The sequence below is a fragment of the Dendrobates tinctorius genome, unplaced genomic scaffold (genome assembly GCF_039654945.1).
Source record: "Dendrobates tinctorius isolate UK_male_01 unplaced genomic scaffold, ASM3965494v1 ptg000028l, whole genome shotgun sequence".
NCBI lineage: Eukaryota > Metazoa > Chordata > Amphibia > Anura > Dendrobatidae > Dendrobates > Dendrobates tinctorius.
The window spans coordinates 7230859-7249934 of NW_027361696.1; the positions used below are offsets into that span (position 1 = coordinate 7230859).

Below are 19076 nucleotides of genomic sequence, written 5' to 3' on the forward strand. Positions count from 1 at the left end.
CATGGGTGCCAGTTTACGGAATCTATCAGCTGATCTCTGTTAACGTTCTTGAGCTGAGGTCAGAGATTCCTTCAGAATCTCCAGATTTTGCCTCATCACAGTCAGCCTTTCATCCACAGCCGGAACGGAAGCATTAATCGGGAACCTAGGTAAGATACTCGGATGGTAACCTAGATTGACAAAGAAAGGTATGACATTAGTGGAGGCACTCTGAGAATTGTTATATGAGAATTCAGCTAGCGTAAGTAACTCCAACAAATCATCCTAAAGATGGCTGACATAGCATTGTAGATATTGTTCCAAAGTGTGGTTGGTAAGCTCGGTCTGACGATTCGTCTGGGGATGATAAGCGGAAGAAAGACAGACATTAATACTGAGTGCAGAGCAAAACCCATTCCAGAATCTTGAGGTGAACTGCACTCCATGGTCAGAGATGATCTTATCCAGAACCCCATGCAGCCAAAAAAACATTCTGTGCAACCAAGTTCACTGTATCATTAGCTGAGGGGAGGCCGGTGCATGGAACCACCAGGATCATATTCATGCCACCCGATGAAGGCAGCTCCACAATGAAGTCCATCGCGATAGACCCCCATGGGCAGGGCAGAACAGGTAATGGTTGAAGGAGACCCGTAGGTGACAATCGAGGAGTTTTGTAACGAGCACATACCTTGCAAGAGAGAACATAGTCCTCTTAGTATCCTTCAGGCAAGTTGGCCACCAGAAAAATCGGCTTAGGAACTCTTGTGCCTTCTGTACCCCCCTGTGACCAGCCAACTTGGATTCATGGAGCAACTTGAGAATTTACAGATGGATGGCCTCAGGGACATAGATACATCGATCTCTGAACCACATGCCACCCTTAAAGACAAGATTGATATCAACAGGTGGATTAGCCAGAAATACATCACCATCATAGGCCTCCTTGAGCTCCTTCCACAGGTTCTGATCATGAATAACTCCGATGAGGTTGGCATCAGATAGAATGGTCTTGAACGGGCTCCAGGTACGGAATCCGCAGCGTGGATTCGGGATAAAGCATCAGCCTTCCCATTACGAGAACCTGGAGGGTACGAAATTAAATTGATTTAAAAATAAATTCCAACGAGCCTGACAAGGAGAAAGACATCTAACGGATCTGAGGAACTCTAAATTGCAATGGTCAGTCAGCACTATGATCTTTTGAGCGGCCCCTTGTAGATGGTGCCTCCATTCCTTGAAAGATGCAGTAATAGCCAACAGCTCCTTTTCTCCCACATTGTAGTTTTTCTCTGCTGTGGTAAGTCTACTGGAAAAGAAAGCACAAAGATGTAGCAAACCCTTCTTTCCAGTTCTTTGGGAGAGAATGGCCCCCAAAGCATTATCAGAAGTGTCCACCTCCACAATAAAAGGATGTGCTGGGTGGATCAACAGCGGTGCTGAGATGAAACGGGTCTTAAGCCAATCAAAAGCTTCTTGAGCCTGTGATGACCACTTAAAAGGCTTTTCCTTCTTTGTCAAGGAAGTAATAGGACAGACAATTTCAAATAAAACGCCTATAGAAATTTGCAAAACCGATAAAACGTTGGACCTCTTTAATGTTCTTGGGTGCTGGCCAGTCAAAGATTGCCTGAATCTTACGAGATTCCATGTTCAGCCTCTGAGGAGAGATGACATAACCTAAAAACTGTATCTCAGAATGATGGAACTCACACTTCTCCGGCTTGATATATAGATGGATCTCTTTCAGACATTTCAAAACAGATTTGACATGTTCTTCATGTTCCTGTACAGCAGGGTTCCCCAACCTGTAGCTCGGGAGCCACATGTGGCTCATGGTCCCATGAATTCTGGCTCGTGACTGTCTGCCAGCTTGGTGCACTAGGTCCCGGTCTAGCAAACAGGAATGAAGAGTACATATATCAAAATGGTGAATTTTGTGAGTAGCGCTGCACAGAAGTGCAGATCTGGATGCACATTTACTGGTCTTAGGGGACTAGAAATGTTGTAGGTATGGTATGCTGGAGGATGGTACTACCTGTTAGAGGGGTGCTCAAAGCTGGATGTGACAGTGTGTTGGGAGTCCTTGACGGGAGAATTATTCTGAATTGGGGATATTGTGGGAACCCCTGGATCTCAGTGTACTGCTTTGGAGTGATTTCTGTGGAAAAGCTTTGGTTATCATTATACCTGTAATGGGGGCTTTGGTTAACACTACTTTGAAGGTGGTGGGAGCTGGATGTGGCTCGTGACCCTCTTTCAGTGTTGAATGTAGCTCACGACCCTCTCTCTAAGCTGAATGTGGCTCTCAAGGTCAGAAAGGTTGGGGACCACTGCTATAGAGAGTCAGAAAAAATTATAATATCATCCAAATAGATCACCACAAACTGGTCCAATAAATCACTAAAAATGTCATTAGCAAGATGTTGAAACATTGCAGGGGCATTACGAAGCCCGAAGGACATCACGAGATATTCAAAGTGTCCATACCGACATCTGAATGCTGTCTTCCATTCATCACCAGAAGGAATATGCACCAAATTATAAGCCCCACGAAGATCCAATTTAGAAAAAACCTTGGCATGGCGGACTCTTTCCAATAATTCGGGAATCAAAGGCAAAGGATAATGATTCCGTATGGTTACCTTATTGAGTGCCTGATAGTCAATACAGGGTCTCAGGGTCCCATCCTTCATTTTTACAAAAAATATAGGCGCCCCTGCTGGTGAGGAAGAAGGACGTATGAAGCCTTTGGCCAAATTCTCATCGATATACTCCTTCAAGGCTTGAAACTCATGTGCTGTTAAAGGATAAACGTTACTAAAAGGAATAGCTGCCCCAGGAAGCTGTTCAATGGGACAGTCATAAGGCATATGTGGAGGAAGTTGATCTGCTTTCTTCTTGTCACAGATGTCAGATAATTCTTTATACGCTGAAGGTAAAGTAAATACCTGTGCAGGAGATTCTGTATCTGTGGACTCAGGGACAGCTTCAGTTATCACTGAGTTGCTCCTTGTCGGAAAGATAATCTCCTTGGTCTCCCAGTTGATAGTCGGGTTCTGTGAACGCAATCAAGGGATACCTAGAATAACAAGGAAAGGAGGAGAAGAAATTTACAAGAAAGAAAGTCGCTCCTGATGATTAGGCACCAACAAAATCTCAAGGGGTACAATCTCCTGATCCACCCCCCCGGAGGTTAATGGCGACCCATCCACTGTTTCCATTCCATAGTAAACGGAGAGGCTCTTCGACGTATCTCAATACCATGTTCTTTGGCAAAAGTGATATCCATAAAATTGCCCCCTGCACCAGAGTAAATCATAGCTGCACTGGAAATCCTTTGTCCTAAACATAGGATCTTAATAGGGTGTGAACAGTGAAAGCTCTTATCCTTGAGCTCCCTGGGAGGTGAAGTCATAGAGAACGACTGGAATACAGCATTTAATGGCAGGCTACATTCAGAGATGTCAAATTTATCCTCACAGTTATCATACTCCCCTACCGCTGCTAGCACCCTGTTATGCCGCTTGGGACACTTGGGACAGTTGATTAGAAAGTGGTCAGATTGGCCGCAGTAGAAACATAGACTTTCCTGAAGACGGTGCTCCCGTCGCTCATTACTTTCACACCTCTGCACAGAATCAATTTGCATGGGCAGCTCCTCTTCCTCCCGAGATGTTTTACCTGCAGGCTCTTTGGGAGGAAGGGAAAAGTTAGACTTACGGTTAAATACAGCCAATTTCTGCTGCCTACGCTCAGTAAGGCGAATGTCTATGCACACACAATGATGTATAAACGTTTCTAGCTCTTGTGGTGACTCAGAGTGGGCTAATTCATCCTTTACAATGGTAGACAGACCTCTCAAAAATAAGCAATTGTGCATAACTGTCCCAGTTAGTATCTACCGCTAATCACCTATATTCAGTAGAATATTCAATAACAGTACGTTTACCCTGGTGTAAAAATAGTAAAGCAGACTCAGCAGTTGCGCGGTCATTAGGGCCATCAAACTTTCATGCCATAGCGGCCAAGAAATCATCCATATTATTTAACCGTGGGTCACGAGACTTAATCATCGGATTCGCCCAGGTGAACGCTCATGAGGTCAGCAGCATAATTACACAACATACTTTGGATCTATCAGTAAGGAAGTGGTCAGTATGCACATCAAAATATAGAATACTTTGATTCACAAAACCGCGAAACTTGTCGCGATCGCCATTAAATCTGAACAGAGGCAACTTAGGTGGGCTAGCTGGTGGCGGTTCCCCAGAGGGTAAAGTCACTTGTGCCGCCATTTACATACTTAAGTCCCCCGTCCATACTGGGACTCAAAGCCAGCAAGTTTGCTTTCCTTGGCTGCCATTCAGGTACTTATGTCCTGTAAAGTTTTTCCATACATTTGTTCACTGCGTTTAATGCCTCCAAGTTTTTTTGCAGACCTTCTACATCTTTCTGCAAAGATCTAATTAAGCTGAACACCTGCTCTAATTTGTTTTCTGCAGTCATTGTTCCAGCAGACTCCTTTTATGGCTAGAGTATCCTGTAATAATTATAACGGATAACTGAGGAGTCTTTTTGCATGGAGCAAGACACTACAGAACACAGTTTTTAAGTGAAAAAGTCTATATTATAAACACACAGTGTTTTACAACAAGTGCAAAGAAAAGTACATAAACACTCAATAAAAAACTTAACAGACTCTGTTGGAAACTTCAGAGGGAAATGCAAACAGCGGAGCAGTCTGTAAAGGGCAGTTCACACTTGAGGATGCATGAAATAAGTAGTCCTTATCAAGTCCATACACGGGTATATACAACTCTGGCAAAAATTAAGAGACCACTGCACAGTTTTATAAAAATCAGCTTCCCTACATGACTGACAGAAATTCCATTCCAGTGTCAGTTGAATTCCAACCAGAGTACACCTCATTATACTTAATGTGCTTCTGATTAGGAGATCACCTGAACAAAATCTTATTTAACAAAGGAAAGTATAAAAAACCCTGCTGTGGTGTTCACAAACCTCTTGCAATAGGATAATGTGGATGGCAAAACAAGTGCTAGTAATATCCCAAAAGTAATAGGAATGAAAAAATAAGTTTTAACCATGCCAAAGGAGTTGAAAAGAAAAGTCTTGAGTGAGGTAAAAAAGGGCTCAATTCTGGCTTTACTAGCAGAGGAATACTGTGAGCATCATGTTGTCTCCATCCTTAAAATGCCTAAGGCCTCTTTCACACTTCCGTTTTTTACAATCAGTCACAATCCGCCAGGTTTTGAAAAAAAACGGATCCTCAATTTTTTTTTGAGGATCCGTTTTTTTCCCATTGACTTGCATTAATGGCGGATTGTGACGGATTGCTGTCCATTGCATCCGTTTTTTGTGAGGATCCGCCAAAAGTTGCTGTCCGTCACCATCCTCAAAAATTTCAAAACGGAGCTTGTAACGTTTTTTTCTCTGGCGGATCCTGCAAACACTGATTTAACCCGAATTTCTTTCTGGGTGCCGGACAAAAAAAAAAAATTCTCTCTCTCTCTCTCTCTCTCTCTCTCTCTCTCTCTCTCTCTCTCTCTCTCTCTCTCTCTCCCCGGCCAGCGATTCCTTTAAATTTCTTCATTTTCAGGATCCGTCTGAAAACGGATCCTGTGCCATCCGTTCACATCAGTTTAGAACGGATCCGCTTGTCCGCCTTTTTGGCGGATTATAACTGATGCAAAAAACTGAAGTGTGAAAGAGGCCTAAGATGGCAGTCCATTACATCAAGGTCAAGAAGCAGACATTGAGGACAACAAAGCTGACCGAGATGACCGTCATCTTATTCGGATGTCACTCAGCAACCGCAGGATGACATCAAGTGACCTACAAAAGGAATGGTAAATGACAGCTGGCGTGAAGTGCACGGCAAGAACAGTTCGTAACAGGTTCCTAGAGGCAGGGCTCAAGTCATTTAAAGCTAGAAAATAGCATTTCATCAATGAGAAGCAAAGGAGAGCCAGGCTGAAGTTTGCCAAAGACCATAAGGATTGGACCATAGAGGACTGAAGTAAGGTAATCTTCTCTGATGAGTCTAATTTTTAGCTTTGCCCAACACATGGTCCTCTGTTGGTTATACGGAGACGTGGAGAGGTGTACAAGCCACAGTGTCTTGCACCCTCTGTGAAATATAGTGGAGAATTGGTGATGATCTGGGGATGCTTCAGCAAAGCTGGAATTGGGCAGGTTAATCTTTGCGAAGGACGTATGAATCAAGCCACATACAAGGATATCCTGGAAAAACAGTTCATTCCTTCTGCTCAGGCAATGTTCCCCAACTCTGAGGACTGGTTTTTCCAGCAAGATAATGCCCCATGCCACACGGCTAGATCAATCAATGTGCGAATGAAGGACCACCACATCAAATCCCTGTCATGGCCAGACCAATCTCCAGACCTGAACCCCATTGAAAACCTCTGGAATGTAATCAAGAGGAAGATGGATAGTCACAAGCCATCAAACAAAGAAGAACTGCTTACATTTTTGTACCAGGAGTGGCATAAGGCCACCAAAAAGCAGTGTGAAAGACTGGTGGAAAGCATGCCAAAACGCATGAAAGCAAATGGTTTGAGACCGTGAAGAAGGCGGCAGTTGCTACCGCCGAAACGCGTAGTCTGTTCAGCATTATGTCTGCATCTTGTTACTGAACTCTGGATTTTTTAAATGATCTGCAATAAAAATTCTTGGATTTTATTATACCACCTGAAGTTTCCGCTTGCTGGACTTTTCTGCCTTGATTTCTACATTGTTGGACTTGTTCACAGTCTTGGTCCGTGCAACACAGAGGAAACAGGTATTTACCATCCAGAGCTCGGAGGTTAGCTGGACTATGTGTTCTTTTGCGATATATATATATATATATATATATATATATATATATATATATACTGTGTGTGTATATATATATATATATATACATACATGTGGTCAAAATTGTTGGTGCCCCTAGTTTATTGACAGAAAAGCCCACAATGGTGACAGAAATAAGTTGAATCTGACATAAGTGATATATCTATGAAAATGAACAAATGAAAGTCAGATATTGCTATATTTTGTTGCATAACCTTTTGAGGCAATCACTGCAATCAAACAATTCCTGTAACTGTCAATAAGACATCTGCACCTCTCGACAGGTATTTTGGCCCACTCCTCAAGAGCAAGCTGCTTCAGTTGTCTCGTGTTTGAAGGTTGCCTTTTCCAGACGGCATGTTTCAGCGCTTTCCAATGATGCTCAATAGAATTTAGGTTAGGGCTCATAGAAGGCCAATTCAGTCCAATGTTTTCCTCTTACCCATTCTTGGGTGTTTTTAGCTGTGCGTTTTTGGTTATTATCCTGTTGCAAGATCCATGACCTGCGACTGAGACCAAGATTTCTGACACTGGGCAGCACATTTCTCTCTAGAATCCCTTAATAGTCTTGATATTTCATTGTACCCTGCACAGATTCTAGACACCCTTTGCCAGATGCAGCAAAGCAGCCCCAGAACATAACAGAAACTCCTCCATGTTTCACAGTAGGGACAGTGTTCTTTACTTGATATGCTTCATTTTTCGATCTGTGAACATATGTGCTTTGCCAAAAAGTTCCATTTTTGTCTCATCTGTCCATAGGACATTCTCCCAGAAGCTTTGTGGCTGGTCAACATGTAGTTTGGCAAATTACAGTCTGGCTTTTTTATGCTTTTTTTTCAACAATGGTGTCCTCCTTGATCATCTCCCATGAAGTCCACTTTGGCTCATACAATGACGCATTCTCTTTTGTCGCTGGACAGTTGCATCAACACCTCCAAATGAATTCCATTCAGATGGATGATGCTATCCATGCCATGTTTCCTATCTATCGAAAGATAAAATAATCAAAGGAAATATGACATTGATATCTCCTGCTTGGGAACTCCTGGGGTGAAGATATGGAAGTTGAGGATGCCATAATTTTTTGAAGAACTAGCCACATCCCATGACCAACCTTGTTATAAGTCACCAGAGGGGAGGTAGATGGGCGTGACTGGTGTTTAATAAAAGCAAATGCAGAACTGTGATCAGTGACAGTCCTGGGAGACACAGTGCACTGTCTTTCTGTACCATTACCTCCCAAAAGCAAAGAGCTCTTCTACATAAGAATCCGAGCCCACCCTGTGACATCAGGCTTAGTACATTTCTTCTGTTTATTTTTTTATTTTATATAGTTATATATACTGTATTGTTTTGACCATTTTGTAATATCTTTGTATATTTTTATAAACACATCCGACATTCTGGATTAAATATATAAAATTTAACAGCTCTATTCCTCTTACTCTGTAAACCGCACGCCTGAAACCATACTGTTATGATTCGGTCACCGAGGAGGATTACCGGGAATCAGCTAAGCAACCAGGAAACCACAAAGGTTGGCAACTTAGCGGATTGCAGACCCCTAACCCTAACAACACAACTAGCATTAGCCGAGGGACGTGCCTACGATGCCCTAGACGCCTTGGCACAGCCAAACTAAGCCTAAAGCAAGAAAGGGGAAAGCTAAACTGCCCCGGAGTAGAACCCCAAAGGAATAGATAGCCCCCAAACATATATTATCGGTGAGACAAGATGAGGCACAAACGCAGGCAGAAGATAGAGTGAGCAAATGATGGGGCCCAAACTGTCTAGATAGGATAGGACAGAAAAGATACTGTCTGCAATCATGCAAAAACCCTAAAAAATCTAACACATCTGATATACAAAAACACTGATGCCACACGACCTCTCCCCCCACTAGATCAGCATTCTGGTGTGAACTGGAAGCAAAGCAAAAGATACAAATATAACAGGGAATTAGCAATACTGAACAGAATTACATAAGCTGTGACATATGAGCGGGGTCCAGCACAAATCCCAGCGGGGAATAATGCTGAACCCACACAGCAAAACAGAAAGCAGAGAAAGGCAAAAACTATATCAAATGCGAAAGATTCCAGCAAACAAATAACTTATCTGAATGATGCAAGACCAAGGAGGGGAAAAAGCAGACTTCACAATGCACAGGAAGAGAAACCAAATCACCAGCAGCAACTGAAGGAAGCTTGCTCAGTTAAATCCTCCCAGTCTGTAACCCCTGACTTCCAATCATCGTCTTCAGGTGATAGACTTCTGTCAACACGACCAGTTCCACTACCTGCATCAACCACCAGAGGGAGCCCCAACTCAGAAGTCAGATCAAGAGAGTTCACAACACCATACGTTATCTGTAACAGATGTCCAATCGACCTGTATAAATGGTGGTGGCAGCTAGTTCCTTTTGTTATTATGGAGTTGGCAGTCTCCGTATCGGGGATGATATATAATACATACCGTATATATGTACAGTGGGTACGGAAAGAATTCAGACCCCTTTAAATTTTTCACTCTTTGTTTCATTGCAGCCATTTGGTAAATTCAAAAAAGTTCCTTTTTTCTCAGGCTATGTGCACACGTAGTTGGAAGTGCTGCGGATTTTGAAAAATCCGCCGGTAATTCCGCAGGTCAAAATACCTGAGGTTTACCTGCGGATTAGCCTGCGGTTTAGCCCTGCGGTTTCACACCTCACAATGGTAAAGGTGTGAAACTGCAGCGGAATCCGCACAAAGAATTGACATGCTGCGGACTGTTACCCGCAAAAATCCGCAGCATGTGCACAGCTTTTTTGGTTTTACCATTGAAAACAATGGTACTGTATAACGCAGCAGAACCTGCTGCGGACCTGCAGGGCCAGAGACGCTGCGGATCTGCAGCAGAATCCGCACCGTGTGCACATAGCCTAATTGTACACTCTGAAACGCCTCTTGACTGGAAAAAAACAGAAATGTTGAAATTTTTCCAAATTTATTAAAAAAGAAAAACTGAAATATCACATGGTCATAAGTATTCAGACCCTTCGCTCCGTATTAAGTAGAAGCACCCTTTTGAGCTAGTACAGCCATAAATCATCTTGTGAATGATGGAACAAGTTTTTCCCACTTGGATTTGGGGATCCTCTGCCATTCTTCCTTGCAGATCCTCTCCAATTCCGTCAGGTTGGATGGTGAACATTGGTGGATAGCCATTTTCAGGTCTCTCCAGAGATGCTCAATTATGTTTAGGTCAGGGCTCTGGCTAGCTCAGTCAAAAATGGTCACAGAGTTGTTCTGAAGCCGCTCCTTTGTTATTTTAACTGTGTGCTTAGGGTCATTGTCTTGTTGGAAGGTGTACCTTCAGCCAAGTCTGAGATCCAGAGCACTCTGGAAGTAGTTTTCATCCAGGATATCTCTGTACTTGGCCACATTCATGTTTCCTTCAATTGCAACCAGTTGTCCCATAGCATGATGCTGCCACCACCATGTTTCACTGTTAGGATTGTATTAGGCAGGTGATGAGCTGTGCCTGGTTTTCTCCACACATACTGCTTAGAATTATCCTTCATGTGGTTTTTTTTTAAGCAATCTCTATGCGGGCTTTCATATGTCTTGCACTGAGAGAAGGCTGGTAGTGCAATAAGAGACTGCGTTGCTGTGGTAGAATTCAAGGTATCTTTATTGCCAACGCGTTTCCTGAGCCAGTCCCAGCTCACTTCATCAGGGCATGTTACAGAAGATCATTTCAGGGGTATATATACACACAAAACAAAAAAACAAAAAAGTGGGAGGAGCCAAGAATAGTGGGGTGACACGTCAGCATGGATACATATACATGAATCATGCAGAACAATAAAACTTTATTACAACCATATTAAAAATGATGTTTAAAATGCCATAAAAAGAGTGTTGGTATAAAAAATGTAATTAAAAAATAAAAAGACACGGGGGGATCATGAGGTAAAAGATTAAAAAATGGCTCTTGAGTCCTGGGGTGGATTAGAACTTGCCTCAGAGGATATAACTCATGGTATTAGTCCACTATGCTACATGTGAAACTGGAAGGTAAGGAGAAAATGGTTAAAATCATGTGTAAATAGCTAAAACTAGTCTCAAATATCTTTTTTTCTAGGTGGAGAAAAGAGAAGAACAACAAGAAGAAACTCTCTGGAATAGGTGATTATAAAAATGGTTAAAAATTAAGTGTTAAGACTTAATAAAAATAAAAAAAATTAAAAAAATTAAAAAAATAAATGTAAAAAAAAATTTTTGAAAAAAAAAAAAAAAAATTCATGGGTGAAAAAAAAAATGCATAAAAAATGTTTTTCTTTAAAAATGAAGATTATGATATAAAGGAATTAAAACACAGGGTCAAAATAAAATCAATAAAAAACATCATTAATGATATTAAGACCATTGGGCTCAATAGATTTGAGTTTGTAGATCCAAAAAACTTCCTTTCTGCATAGTGATTGAAACCTATTGGGGATGTGGTCTGGTATGTGATCAATGGGATAAATGGTGGCTTTACTGAAATCTCTGGAATGTGTGGTGTCAAAGTGTTGTGAAAGTCCATGTTTTTGGAAGCCTATTTTGATATTGTGACGGTGTGAATTCATGCGACAATGTAGTGCTTGTGTAGTGCGACCTACATACAATCTGGGACAAGGACAGGAAATGACATATATAACATGAGAGGAATGACAAGTGAGGTGGAATTTGAGGGGAAATTTTTCAAGTGTAATGGGGTGGACAAACACAGACGTGCAGTGTGAAATGGTATGACAGCAAACACAATTAGGACGGTGACACTTATAAATCCCTGGTGATGAAATGGTATGGGTAGTAGGCTTCTGGGGTAGAAGTCTACTTGGAGCCAGAGTATTCTTTAATGATCTGGCCTTTCGGAAGGTGATAGCAGGTTTGTCTGGAAGGACCCCATTAAGTATCGGGTCCTTCTTAATGATGGGCCATATATTATTTAGAACATCTCTTATCCTGTTCTGTTGTGAACTGAATGTTGTAATAAAATTTGTTCTAAAGCGTTCAGCATCATCTTTCTTTTGTTTAGTCAGAGATTTGCTGAGGAGAATATTCTGGTTAAAATTTTGAAAAACATTATCACATGTAGAACTAATGAGTTTTTTGGGATACCTCTGAGCAAGAAACCTTTCCCTCAGGACCTCGGATTGTGTGTTAAAATCCTCATCATTAGTGCAGTTCTTTCTTATCCTTTGGAACTGATTGTGAGAAATATTAAAAAGCCATTTTTTGTAGTGTCCACTCTTAAAATGTACATAACTATTAGAATCCACCTCTTTAAAAAACGCTTTACTGCAAATCTTGGAATCCCTGATGAAAAATGTGATGTCTAAAGCGTTTTTTAAAGAGGTGGATTCTAATAGTTATGTACATTTTAAGAGTAAACAAAAGACAAACCTGCTATCACCTTCCGAAAGGCCAGGTCATTAAAGAATACTCTGGCTCCAAGTAGACTTCTACCCCAGAAGCCTACTACCCATACCATTTCATCTCCAGGGATTTATAAGTGTCACCGTCCTAATTGTGTTTGCTGTCATACCATTTCACACTGCACGTCTGTGTTTGTCCACCCCATTACACTTGAAAAATTTCCCCTCAAATTCCACCTCACTTGTCATTCCTCCCATGTTATATATGTCATTTCCTGTCCTTGTCCCAGATTGTATGTAGGTCGCACAACACAAGCACTACGTTGTCGCATGAATTCACACCGTCACAATATCAATATAGGCTTCCAAAAACATGGACTTTCACGACACTTTGACACCACACATTCCAGAGATTTCAGTAAAGCCACCATTTATCCCATTGATCACATACCAGACCACATCCCCAATAGGTTTCAATCACTATGCAGAAAGGAAGTTTTTTGGATCTACAAACTCAAATCTATTGAGCCCAATGGTCTTAATATCATCAATGATGTTTTTTATTGATTTTATTTTGACCCTGTGTTTTAATTCCTTTATATCATCATCTTCGTTTTTAAAGAAAAAAAATTTTTATGCATTTTTTTTTTTCACCCATGAATTTTTTTTTTTTTTTTTTTCAAAACATTTTTTTTACATTTATTTTTTTTTTTTTATTTTTTTATTTTTTTTATTTTTATTAAGTCTTAACACTTAATTTTTAACCATTTTTATAATCACCTATTCCAGAGAGTTTCTTCTTGTTGTTCTTCTCTTTTCTCCACCTAGAAAAAAGATATTTGAAACTAGTTTTAGCTATTTACACATGATTTTAACCATTTTCTCCTTACTTTCCAGTTTCACATGTAGCATAGTGGACTAATACCATGAGTTATATCCTCTGCGGCAAGTTCTAATCCACCCCAGGACTCAAGAGCCATTTTTTAATCTTTTACCTCATGATCCCCCCCCCATGTCTTTTTATTTTTTAATTACATTTTTTATACCAACACTCTTTTTATGGCATTTTAAACATCATTTTTAATATGGTTGTAATAAAGTTTTATTGTTCTGTATGATTCATGTATATGTATCCATGCTGACGTGTCACCCCACTATTCTTGGCTCCTCCCCCTTTTTTTTTTTTTTTCTTTTTTGTTTTGTGTGTATATATACCCCTGAAATGATCTTCTGTAACATGCCCTGATGAAGTGAGCTGGGACTGGCTCAGGAAACGCGTTGGCAATAAAGATACCTTGAATTCTACCACAGCAGCGCAGTCTCTTATTGCACTACCAGCCTTCTCTTTGTACCAAGTCCTTGGACCTCGTGCAGACTGCTGCAGCTGTTTTATGCGATTATAGGTGTTGTGACTCTCACAACCCTATCAGGTGAGCCTAACACTTGCTGTGCACTCATCTACTTTCCATACAGACCTACGCATTGGAAGCGCCCTGTCTCCCCCTTTTCATTTCATATGTCTTGCACTGAGGAGAGGCGTCAGTTGGGCCACTCTGCCAAAAAGGCCCAACTGGTGGAGGGCTGCAATGATAGTTGACTTTGTAGAACTTTCTCCCATCTCCCTACTGCACCTGTGGAGTTCAGCTACGGTGATCTTGGGGTTCTTCTTTACCTCTCTCACCAAGGCTCTTCTCCCACGATTGCTCAGTTTGGCTGGACGGCCAGGTCTAGGAAGACTTCTGGTGGTCCCAAACTTCTTCCATTTAGGGATTATGGAGGCCACTGTGCTCTTAGGAACCTTGAGTACTGCAGAAATTCTTTTGCAACCTTGGCCAGATCTGTGCTTTGCCACAATTCTGTCTCTGAGCTCCTTGGCCAGTTCCTTTGACCTCATGATTCTCTTTTGGTGTGACGTGCACTGTGAGCTGTGAGGTCTTATATAGACAGGTGTGTGCCTTTCCAAATCAAGTCCTATCAGTTTAATTAAACCCATCTGGACTCCAATGAAGGAGTAGAACCATCTCAAGGAGGATCACAAGGAAATGGACAGCATGTGACTTAAATATGAGTGTCTAAGCAAAGAGTCTGAATACTTATGATAAGGAAAGAAAAAAAATGAAAAATTGCCCAACGCTTTCTTAGAGAGAAAAGGCGGTGTAGATAGAAAATAAACCGCCATATCAATAAATATTCCACTCCATGTATACAGTTGAAACCGGGAGAAAAAACGGAGTATAGGATTCAATATGATATAAAACAGTATATGAATTTTATTAGTCATATAAATATCAACATTTTTCATAGAAGGATCATACAATTTACAAAAATGACAGGACATGCACAAGGAGAAAATGAATCGTGCACCTGAAATATACCCCTATATGACCATAACACTAGTATACTGGTAATTGGTGGTTCAGGGTAAACTGGCAGGCAGTATCTCATACAGTATATATCAAAATAAAGCCATAATAGGCAACCATTGCGTAAATGTTCCAGGGGCCTGTCAGATAATGTGCACAAACTCAAACACACAAGATGAATTCTTTTAGCGTTTCAATTGTGAAATATGCCCTAAGTGGGCCAACAGGACAGAGACCAAGAGGGGGGAGGAAAGAAGGGAGTGAACGTGCATCTGACACATACACTCAACCGTCAGCAATAGTATCGATAATGCTAGTAACCCATACTGACAGGAGAGTGGTGGTAAGCAGAAGCAATGACAATATGCCATATAAAAAACAATGCCGCCATAATAAGCAGGCACAGGTGAAGTTAAATGTATGCTTATCGGACAGAATGCACGACCCAAAACCAAAGGGTTACTTATGACCATGTGATATTTCAGTGTTTCTTTTTTAATATATTTGCAAAAATTTCTACATTTCTATTTTTTTTCAGTCAAGATGGGGTGCAGAGTGTACATTAATGAGAAAAATGATCTTTTCTGAACTTACCAAATGGCTGCAGTGAAACAAAGAGTGAAAAAGGGGGTCTCAATACTTTCCCTACCCACTGTATACCCACACACACACACACTATATGCTCACTGAATCCCCCAATAATTGGACCAGTAGCGAAAACAGCTGCGGGCTGGTCAATCACTCGTCAGCGAATTGCAAATTGCGCAATTGTCCTGACAAATGGAGGCGGCGGAATGTTGTTCCCTGACAAATTGGTGGCAGCGGTGGATCTGCGTGATCTCCTGGCTATTCGTGTTGACAATCACAATGATCTGAAAGCATGCCTGAAGGAATATGATCCTGAAAGAACTTGACCATGTTTATTTAGTGCAAAGGAGAACAGCTGCATGATTATGAGCCAACACCCAGTCCTGCTGTATTTGTGATTGATGTCAGACTCTCCCACTCCTGGTTAGTAGTAGTCCTGTTCTTTTTATGTGGGGTGCCATCCTCTTCTATTTGGGGATATTTACCTGCTTCATCTCCACTGAATCCAGTGCATCCTTGCAGCCAGTGGCGTAACTACAAAGTTATGGGCCCTGTGCGAACTTTCAAATGGGGTCCCCACATACCAAAATATATAGGTGAATTAGAAATGGCGACACGCACAAACATCAATGCATTAGTAATACATGTACCATTACAGAATTAGTTGTAGGCAGGGTTCACAAGAGTGATGTTCACAGTCTGTATACAGACCACAACCTCCAGCCTCGCCGAGGGTATCCCGATCCGAACTCACACCCTCGTGTGCCTATGGCAATATGCGCCTGTAAACCCAGCCTGACAGGGACGACCCCCTTATAAATGGAATTGTGCCCCACTAAACACTGCAATCACCTGGTGGGGAAAGTCACTGTCACGATCCATTTTGGGATTTGTGGCAGCTTTGGTTCCACTCAGTTTAAACCTTTTTCCTTTCAGGCCAGCGGGGGTTAATGTCATTTTTCTCTGCTGGCAACCTGATGATACTGCAATGCTGCTAGGTCAGCTGATGTAGGTGGTGACCACTCCCACTATCCTTTATAGAGTCACCTGACTGTTGGTTATACAGGTCCTTTCTGGAGACCAGCCTAGCAGAAGCAGCTCTCTGCTGCCTGCCATGTTAGTGTGGAGCTTTGCAGTGGTGCATATAAGTGTATATTTCCTCCATCTTCTCATCTCAGTGCACCATCCCTGCTGAAGTGGAGGTAGGAGGGGTGACTGAGACATTTCCGGTGCTTGTGGACAGTGGAGCAGAAGTTAGTCTGGTGGATGCTCACTTTTTCCAGACTTATGGCCTGATCAGTAGAATGCTAGCAAGACCCTTAAGCGTTCAGGCCATTGACTCTGTCCCACTCAGCCAGGGGAGGCTGACCCAAGTTGCAGAAGATATACTCCTGCGTATAGGGTCTCGTCACACAGAGTCCCTGTCGTGCTACGTCTTGGAGGGTATGCCAACTCCCATGGTCTTAGGACTCCCTTGGTTGGAAAAACACAACCCGGTCATAGATTGATGGTCCAGGGAAGTAGTCAGCTGGGGTCAGTCGTGTAAGGACTGCTGCCCAGGAGCTATGATCTCTGCCGTCTTTCTACAAACTACTCCATCTTCTCTGGTGGGGGCAGCAGAGGTGCTGCCATGGAGTAGGGGCAAGACTCTACCCTCACTACAAGCTAACCCTGTGTCGGAGTCTTCTTAGGAGTAGGGGTCAGGGGAGGGTGGTTGTTCCCTCTGTACATAGTGGGGGTGTGAGTGTGGTGAGACAGGGGGACGCCTCTGTTGTCGGTTCTTCTAAGAGTTCACCATCTTGAGGCAAAAGTGTGCGTGGGAATAAAGGTTCAGGTCCGGACCTGTGTGTGAATGAGTACGTGTGTGTTTCCACCAAAAACATCAGGTGGAAGTGTGCTACTGGCACCTGGAGTTCTGGGATGATCGGGCCGTATCATGTGTCAGCCATTCTCAGCCCAGGGACCTTCCAGTTGGAGTTACTCCCAGTTATGCTTGTACACAACTCATTCCCCAGGTAGGCACTCTGGAGATTTGTGGCTCCTCCGGAGCCTACGTTGTTGTCATCTCCATCAGGCTGCGTTTGCCATAAACCTGAGGGTCAGGTGACTGCCAAGGTGAACTCTGGTGGATCAAGGCATCCTCACCGTATGTTGTTTTCTGGTGAGGTCCGGTATTGAGGGTCAAGAGGCCCCTTATTGAAAGGGGGGTACTGTCACAATCCATTTTTGGATTTGTGGCAGCTCTAGTTCCACTCGGTTGAAACTTGTTTCCTTTCAGGACAGCGGGGATTAATGTCATTATTTCCCCGCTGGCAACCTGGTGTTACTGCAGTGCTGCTGAATCAGCTGATGTAGGTGGTGACCACTCCCACCATCCTTTATAGAGTCACCTGATGCATCAGCTGACTGTTGGTTATACAGGTCGTTTCTGAAGACCAGCCTAGCAGAAGCAGCTCCCTGGTGTCTGCCACATTTTGGTGTTAAGGGTCCAGTTGCTGTTAAAATCTGCGGTGTGGAGCTTTGTAGTGGTGCATATAACCTAAGTGTGGTGTTTTTTCTCCTAGTCCCTTTTGGTGTTTGTCACTTTCCCCTGAATGTATTATCTGCAGTGGCAAAGGCTAGTGCTCCTTGCCGGCCAGTGCAGTAGCCAGGGCAGAGACAGGTGACACTAGGGATTAGGTTCCTGACAGCAGCAGGGGGAAGGACCTGCATAGGGTGTTAGGGGAGTACAGGGACAGGCTCAGGCTGAGCTCAAGTGGTGACCATCCCTCATTCCCTATCGCTATGGCCTTCCTTTCGCCTTTTCCATCTCATTGTGTGTGAGTTGCGCCGTGTTTTGACTGAACACCCGTTGGGGTCGAGTCACACCGTGACAGTCACATCCTGACAAGTAGTACTGCCAATTCTCTAACCATAAATTGTGCATTTCCAGAGCTGGGAAATGGGAGTTCAATACTAGAACATGTCATCTTTGGTTCCCATCCCGCCTCAAGGAATTGTGGCAGACAGGTGTGATAAGACTATTAGAAAAACTGCATGGGAGGGGAGTCTTGAAGCTGCAACAAGATCGATCTATGAGTCCAAATTAGTTGAGCCAGAACACATGCAGAGAATGGGTGCTCATCCAGGCTAGTAAGTGTAGCAGGTCAAAAGAAGAAAACTGACAGCACTCCAGAAGAATAAAAAAATTAGAAAAAGTTTATTATGGGAAGTCAAGCCGTCTTAAAATGTCAGAGGCTAGCGAGAAGAAAGCTTGGTCCCACTTAGCTTCTGGCAATGTTTTACCACAGCTCACATTTGGGCCATAAAATTGTAAAAGAGTCAGTGATAAGCGGTCATAAAGGAGCGCTTAGGAAGCAATTCAGGGGCAGACAAGGATGTCAGGTCTCCACCGCAGCTCCAGCCGAAAACCTCCAATGGAGTATAGGAGCAATGAGAAAATGGAAAGCGGTCTTAGGAGCGCAGGAAAGAGACTCAGACGAGATGGGTTTAAACCATTTTCTGCCCTTGTTCTCGCATGGCTGTGGCCCCCCCCGAGGAAACCCACACTCAGCATCCAAACACCCGGCTACCCACCAGACGTCCACCACCAATCAAGTGTGGGCTGCAGAACAACACAGGGTGATGACACTGCTACCTGAATTCTTCAGCTACCCTACAATATGCAGCGAGTAAAACCAGTACAAAGTATGGCAGCCTCCCTGCAGAGCTGTCCAGGGCCAGACTGGGACAAAAAAGCAGCCCTGCCACACAAACCCCACCAGCCCACATACTATAACACTCCCCCTATACCCGATCAGTGGATTTTGCTATACTGCGTTGTGCACACTCCTCTTAAAGGCGTTATTTGAAGAGCC

General features: G+C 42.8%; 1 protein-coding gene across 1 annotated transcript in view; it reads left to right on the plus strand.

The window, feature by feature from the left end:
- ADAMTS8 (ADAM metallopeptidase with thrombospondin type 1 motif 8) overlaps positions 1-19076 on the plus strand; it is a 126348-nt gene that overhangs the window by 45071 nt on the left and 62201 nt on the right. The gene's annotated exons all lie outside the window — the stretch shown is intronic.